Source organism: Aristolochia californica, unplaced genomic scaffold (genome assembly GCF_029961685.1).
Source record: "Aristolochia californica isolate CCGP_79_NKW_82.1479 unplaced genomic scaffold, dmAriCali1.0.hap1 SCAF_9, whole genome shotgun sequence".
Taxonomy (NCBI): Eukaryota; Viridiplantae; Streptophyta; class Magnoliopsida; order Piperales; family Aristolochiaceae; genus Aristolochia; species Aristolochia californica.
Window position 1 is genome coordinate 23690406 of NW_027182290.1, and position 8196 is coordinate 23698601.

Here is an 8196-nt window from a genome sequence, read left to right on the forward strand (position 1 = left end):
GACATTGAAGCACTCTCATCTCTTTCGACAAATTCATTCGTCCAGCCCTCATTTTTCTTTTTGACGCAACCCTCTTCTCCCTTAATTCAAACTCTGTCCTTCCTCGTTCTTCTTCTTCTCTTCTCCTTCTCTCTACTTTTTCTTCTTCTCTCTTGTTGATCTAAAGTTCCTTTCATGAGATCCTAAATTCTACATGGTATCAGAGCAAGGAGTTTAGGATCTCTCTTCATGGAGTTATTATGAAATCTATTCAAGAAGTTGTAAAAGGAGTTCAATAATGAAGAGATAAGTTCATGCTCTTCTTATTTATGTTTTTTTTACTATTTTTCGTTACTTCTTGAATTTTGAGTCACATCAAGTCAAGATAAATCTTTATATGTTGTAAAGATTTATTTCTATGATTAAATTGATGTTATAATCTTGACTCCTTATAAATCAATTACAAGAGTGATCAAGATCATTTGTTGTTTGCATCTTATTAAGATTGATGGGTGAAATTCAATTACCTTTATGTAATTTGGATCCATCTCATTTGAGGTAGAATTCCAGCACATGTTGCTGTATTGTCTCCTACTTAAGGTTGCTCATGGGTTTGTGTTATGTTGTTGGATGTCCATTATATGTTTGATGAAATTCCAACAATCATTTACCCTTTGTAGTTCCGTTTTTTTAACTTCAACAATTGAATTTTTTTTTTGTCTCCCATGAGCTGAAGATAAATATCTTCCAAGTGTCTTGGTTTCCCATTAAATCTTCTCTAAATTTTTGTCTATTGCTGGTTTGTTGGAGTTTGGATTAAGGCCTAATCGGTTGCATCTACTTTCTTCTCTTTGTTCTTATGAATACAAGAAAAGTTGAGTGATGGCTGGATGTTATTATCACTTTCTAAAGGCACAAATTTGTTGATAATTTGGTGCTTGCCCTTGTGAAATAAATTGATTCTTGTTCACTTTTGTTGGTGACTGATTTGGTCTACGAGTTCTTCAAATTATATTGAGTCATTGTTCTTTGAAGAAGGTCTTTTCCCTTGACCTCCATATTTTACTTGCCTCATCATGGAGATTGGATACAATAGTAATAAGAGTGATGTACTTCGTATTACTATAATTCCACTTAGAGGTCTCTCCAATTACATGAGTTGGTCACAATTGGTTCGGAGGGTTCTCATTACTTGTACCACTTGAGCCACGCTGTTAACTTTCCCCCTCCAATTGATGAAGAAGATGTGTCCTACCACAAGTGGGTTAAGGATGATAACATGGTGATAAGTTGGCTCATTAATAGCATGGAAGAGCAGGTGGCCAACAATGTGGTCCACTTGGAAACCGCCAAGAACATATGGGACACTTGAGCCAAGCTTTACTCAAGCACTGCTTCATTAAAAAAAATATATGTTGTCTTACAAAACATGCTGCATATGAAACATGTAGATAATATTCACAAATTTTTGGCACGATTTTGAGGTCTTCTTCAAGAATGGAAACTAGCTCAGCCGTATTCCACTAATATTGTCATTCAAGAACGACAAAGAGAAGCTTTGGCAGTAGCCATTTGCTTATCGAATATTAAACCATACCTTGAGGTGGCCAAAACTCAGCTTCTAAGTTCTTCTGCTCTTCCATCCTTTGATGATATTAGTGCTACATTACTTCAGATACCGGATCCATCCCCTCCTCCTATTGATGCTCCATCGGTGATGTTCTCTGGCAATCGGGGAACATCTTCATCATCCCAAGGACGGGGTAGAAATATGAGAGGGGCTAAAAATAGAGGTGGAAGAATGGGTCAGAAATCTTTCCGTACTGAGCCTCAACTTTGCACTTATTGTGGCCGTCAAAACCACCTTGTGGCATCATGCTAGAAACGTCATGGCAAGCCTGATTGGGCCACAACTAACCCAGTCTCGGTTAACGTTGAGAAAAATGACGATAAGGCTGAATCATCATCCGGAAATGTGACTCTTACGGCTAAGGACTATGCTGCATTTCAGAAAATGAAGTCCTTCATGGAATCATCTATTCCCTCATCATCTACTGCTGCCACTACTATTGCCTCAGGTATGCTTTATTTCTCTTCTTCCTCTTCCTCTTGGATCATCGACTCCGGGGCCTCCGAACATCTATCAGGTAACAAACACTTGTTGTAGTCCTTATCTCCTTGTTATCCTCATAAATTCATTAATATTGCTTATGGTACCCAAACCAAGGTCCTTGGCAAAGGTTCCTCCTCTCTTACTTCATCTATTCCCCTTCAAGATGTTTTGTTTGTTCCTCAATTTCCTTTAAATTTCCTCTCGGTTAGTCAATTGACCAAACAATTAAATTGCTCTATCACCTTCTCACCATCTTCTTGTATCTTTCAGGATCTCACTACGAAGTGGGTGATTGGTGGCGGCCATGAAAAGGGGGTTTTTTACTACTTTACTCTTCCACCATTAGCTGCATTATCGTCCACTACATCTGAGGCCCAACTTTGGCACAACTGACTTGGTCATCCGTCTACCCCTTCACTTCGTTCTTTGGTTCCATCTTTAAAAGGACTTTCTAATTTCAGTTGTGAGGTTTGTCAATTAAGTAAACATGTCAGGAGTACATATTCTCCTCGTGTTACAACTACAAGTACAACTCCGTTTGAGCTAATACATTCTGATGTATGGGGCCCTTTATGTGTCTCAAATATTTTCCAAGTTAAATATTTTGTCATTTTTGTTGATGATTTTACTCGAGTGATTTGGTTATATCTATTTAAAGAGCGTTTCGAAATTCTTCCTCTGTTTAAAAATTTTCATGCTATGGTCTTGACACAATTTGGGAATAAAATTCAAACCCTTAGATCCGATAATGCTAAGGAATACATGTCTCATGACTTCAAATCATTTTGTGAGAGTAGTGGGCTTATTCATCAAACATCATGTTCCTATACTCCTCAACAAAATGGTGTTGCTGAAAGGAAGAATTGTCATCTTCTTGAAGTTGCTCAGGGCCTCCTCTACTCAATGAAGGTACCCTATTTCTATTGGCCTCATGCTATACTTACAGCATGCTTTCTCATTAATTGGTTACCTTCATCAGTCCTTCATAAAACTCCTTACTCTCTATTATTTAATGGTGAAGATCCTTTTTCTCTTCTTTTTAAAATGTTTGGATGTACTTGTTTTATTCATGTTACATCCCCTCATAAAAATAAACTTGATCCTCGGTCTATGAGGTGCATTTTTTTGGGGTGCTCTCGCACCCAGAAAGGTTCTATCTGTTACAATCCTACCCTTCAGAGGATGTTTATCTCTAGGGATGTGACTTTATTTGAGGATACCCCTTTCTACTCCTCCCATGATGCTCCTCCAAGATGGACTTGTCCTTCTACTACTCCTTGTCCGCTTCTGCCGTTCAATCTTGAAGTGGATCCATCCCCTGATGCACCAGTCGTACCTTCACCTATGGAGTTGTCAGATCCACCCGAGGTAAGTCCTTCTCCTCATATGTATAGGCCTAAATTTGATACTCGGCCTATTGCTTTAAGAAAAGAACGTCGCTCCTGTACTACTTCACATCTTATCTCAAATTTTATGTCTCACCATCACTTGTCTTCCAAGTGTTTTCAGTTTCTTGCACCCCTTTCTTCTACTTCCGTTTCGTAGTTGTATCAGGAGGCCTTGAGACATCCACGATGGAAGGCGTCTATGGATGAATAAATGCACCTCTTATACGAAAACCAAACCTGGTACTTAACATCACTCCCGAAAGGTAAAAGACCGGTTGGTTGTCAATGGGTTTTTTCGATGAAACATAATCCGGATGGATCGTTGCTCATTTTAAAGCTCAATTGGTTTCTAAGGGCTATACACAGTGCTATGGGATAGATTATGAGGAGACCTTCTCTCCTGTTACAAAATTGAATTCGGTACGCATCATCTTATCTATTGCTACTAACTCTTCATGGCCCATCTATCAGTTGGATGTTAAAAATGCTTTTTTAAATGGTGATATCAGTGAGGAAATTTATATGGTTCAACCACCTGGTTATGTGGTTGAGGGGGAGTCAGTATGCCAATTAAAAAAGTCTTTATATGGTCTTAAGCAGTCCCCTCGGGCTTAGTTTGATAAATTTAGTCAAACACTCCTACGGTTTGGTTTTCATCGTTGCTTAGTTGATCATTCTGTATATTATAAAGATACGGTCAAAGGGAAAATACTATTGGCCATATACATATATGATATTATCTTAACCGGTGATGATGCTTTGAGCATACAAGAGGTGAAACAGATGATATGTCAGGAATTCAAGACTAAAGACCTTGGTATGCTTAAATATTTTTTGGGTATAGAAGTTCTTCAATCCAAACATGGGATAATATTGTCTCAAAGGAAATATGTCTTGGATCTCCTTGAAGAAACAACAATGAAGGGTTGTAGACCAGTTGACACACCTATGGATACAAATGTAAAATTATGTGCCACAAATGAAGAAGATATTGATATTGGCAAATATCAAAGTCTCGTGGGAAAACTGATTTATCTCACGATAACTAGGCCAGACATATCATATGTTGTAAGTGTGGTGAGTCAATTCATGCACAAACCACAAATTACCCATTGGCAGGCTTTAGAGAGAATATTCCGTTATCTAAAAGAAGCTCCAGGAAGAGGATTGCTGTATAAAAAACATGGGCACTTCAACATAGAAGGCTTCTCAGATGCAGATTGGGCTGGATCTCCTGATGATAGAAAATCTATAGGTTATTGTACTCTAGTTGGGGAAAACTTGGTTACATGGAAAAGTAAGAAGCAAAATGTGGTTGCAAGATCTAGCGCTGAAGCAGAATACAAAGCTATGGCCCATACCATTAGTGAACTTTTATGGGTCAGGCCCCTTCTTACCGAACTAGGTTTTTATAAAAAGGGGTCCATGAATCTGCATTGTGATAATCAAGCAGCCATTCATATCACTTCAAATCCAGTTTTTCATGAAAGAACTAAACATATTGAGGTGGATTGTCATTTTATACGGGAGAAGTTTCAAGCAGGAATAATCTCTCTCAAACATGTGTCATCTCAAGAGCAAGTAGCTGATATTCTCACTAAACCCGTTACATCTAAAATCATATCGTTTATATGTGGCAAGCTGGGTATTTATGATGTCTTTTCTCCTCCAGATTGAGGGGGAGTGTTGGAAGATGGGCTCAAGCCCACGAGCTCAAGACAAGAAGCCCACACATCAAAGGAGTGGCATATGTGTAAAATATGGTACTTTCCATAAAGATGGCATAGAAGTGTAAATATGTGTTCCTTTTATGTCTTTTGTCTTATCAAGTTGTAGCCCTAAGGGCAATGTAAAACTATAAATAAAGGCATTGGCTAAGAGGTAGGGCATTGAAGTAGGGCATTGAAGCACTCTCCTCTCTTTTTACAAATTCATCCAGCCCTCATTTTTCTTTTTGACGCAACCCTCTTCTCCCTTAATCCAAACTCTCTCCTTTTTCTTCTCTTTCTTGTTGATCTAAAGTTCCTTTCATGAGATCCTAAATTCTACAGGCTTATCCATCAAACATCGTGTGCCTATACCCCTCAACATAATGGTGTTTCTGAAAGAAAGAATCTCCATCTTCTTGAAGTTGTTCGGGGCCTTCTCTATTGCATGAAGGTACCTTACTTTTATTGGCCTCATGCTACACTTACGGCTTGTTTTCTTATCAATAGGTTACCTTCATTTGTTCTTAGTCGTAAAACTCCCTACTCTATATTATTTCCCGGTGAAGACCCCTTTTCTCTTCCCCTCAAGGTTTTTGGTTGTACATGCTTTGTCCATGTCACATCTCCAAAAAAGAGTAAACTTGGTCCTCCTTCTATGAAGTATATTTTCTTGGGATACTCTCGTACCCAAAAAGGGTTTATCTAGTACAATCCTACCCTTTGTAGGATGCTTGTATCTCTATAGGTTTGTCATTTCCTCCTATCAATCCTTGTCCACCTGTACGCTTCAATGTCGATATTACTCAGCCCTCTGAAGCACCGATTGTCACCTCACTTGTGGAGTTTTCGAATCCACCCGTGGTAAGTCCATCTCCTCCTATGTTTGGTTCAGAATTTGATACTCAGGCTATTGCTTTAAGAAATGAATGTTGTTTCTATACTACTTCTCACCCTATATCCAACTTTTTGCTCACCATCATTTGCCTTTCGCTTGCTCTCAGTTCCTTGCCTCTCTTTCTTCTACTTCAATTCCACAGTTTTATCATGAGGCCCTGTAACATCCATGATGGAAGGCGGCTATGGATGAGTAAATGCATGCCTTATATGAGAATCAAACTTGACACATAGCACTACTCCCAAAAGGGAAAAACTAGTCGGTTGTAAATGGGTGTTTTTTGTTAAACAAAACCCAGATGGGTTCGTTGTTCATCTTAAAGCCCAAATCATTGCTGAAGGATATACTCAATTTTATGGAGTGGATTATGAGGAAACCTTTTCTCCCATTGCCAAGTTAAATTCGGTATGTATCCTATTATCTCTTGCCGCTACTAATCATGGCCCGTATATCAACTTGATGTAAAGAATGCCTTCCTAGATGGGGATATCCACGAGAAAAACTACTATGGTTCAACTACCTGGTTAAGTGGTTGAGGGGGAGTCTATATACCAATTACAAAAGTCCTTATATGGGCTTAAACAGTCCCCTCGGGCCTAGTTTGAAAATTTTACCAAGCACTACTATGGTTTGGCTTTCGTCAGTGCACAGTAGATCATTCGATATACTTTAGGGGGGGGGTTAGTCCTTAATGAAGTGGAATGAATTCCCCCCACATTACCTAGTTCATAAAAAAATTGCGTTAGTGTAGATAGAATTGAATTGAAGTGAGATTACACCGTTTCATTCGCTCAGGCAAACACGGGGGAAAGTTGATTCCTACCTATTTTGTGAATCATCAAATTTCCTCACGCAACACGCGTAGCTTCTACACCCCCCCACCCCAAAACGAAAAATTTCTCCTCATTCGCTGTTCTCCTCTCTCTCTCCCTCGGCCTTCGTCTCCCTATGATTTTTTGCCCCATTTTCTTCCTCTCATCTCCGTTCTCTCTGCTCCCTCTCGACCTCCATCATAGAGCACGGGAGGCCAACCCTATGTCGCAGAGCCTCTTAGCCTCCCAGTCCGCATCCCCCCCCCCCCCCTCCCCCAATTGAAAAATTTCTCCTCATTCGCTATTCTCCTCTCCCTCTCCCTCAGCCTTCGTCTCCCGACGATTTTTTGCTCCATCTTCTTCTTCTCGTCTCCGTTCTCTCTGCTCCCTCTCGACCTCCGTCACAGAGTACGGGAGGCCGACCCACTGTCGTAGAGCCTCTCGGCCTCCTACTCTTCCTCCCTCCACCCCCCTACCCAGTCAGCCTTCCTCCCTCCTCTCGGCCTCCCTCTCCTCTTCCTCTCGACCTCGATCGCAGAGCACGGGAGGCCGACCCTCTGTCGCAGAGCCACTTGGCCTCCCGACTTCTCTTCTCTTTTGGCCTCCCTCTCGGCGTACCATCGAAGCGCCGCCTCCATCGCCGTTGCCCGCTAGTCCGCTGCTGAGGAAGACGATGTTTAATTTTTCCTAAATTAGACTTAATTATCCAATTAATTAAACCATTATTTTTTCAATTTTTGTTAACATATTATTAATTAATAACATGTAAAATATATATTATGTTATTGATAAATTAATATATTTATTTATTTATTATGTATTTTTTATTTTGTATTAAAATAGTGATTTTTAATGTTAAACTATATCTTATGTTATTAAAAAATAATTTATTTATTTATTATATTCACTTATGTTATTTTTAAATTTTTTATTTATTTTAAATAATTTATTCTTGTCACACGTAATTAGTATATTAATTTATACTAAACTATAATCATTGATTGGTTTAATTATCCAATTTCTATAATTAATTAAACCATTAGGTTTATTTATTATATTCTCTTATGTTATTTTTTAATTTTTTATTAATTTTGTATAATTTTTTCTAGTCACACGTAATTATTGTTTTAATTTATAATAAACTATAATCAATAAGTAATATAATATAGTTTTTTATTAATTAGGATATTAATATATTCTAATACTACACGTTAAATCACTTATAAGTGTACTAACCACATTTATTTTGGTTAATTATATGTTTAGGTATATGTTTTATTTGAGTATATTATAAAAGGTT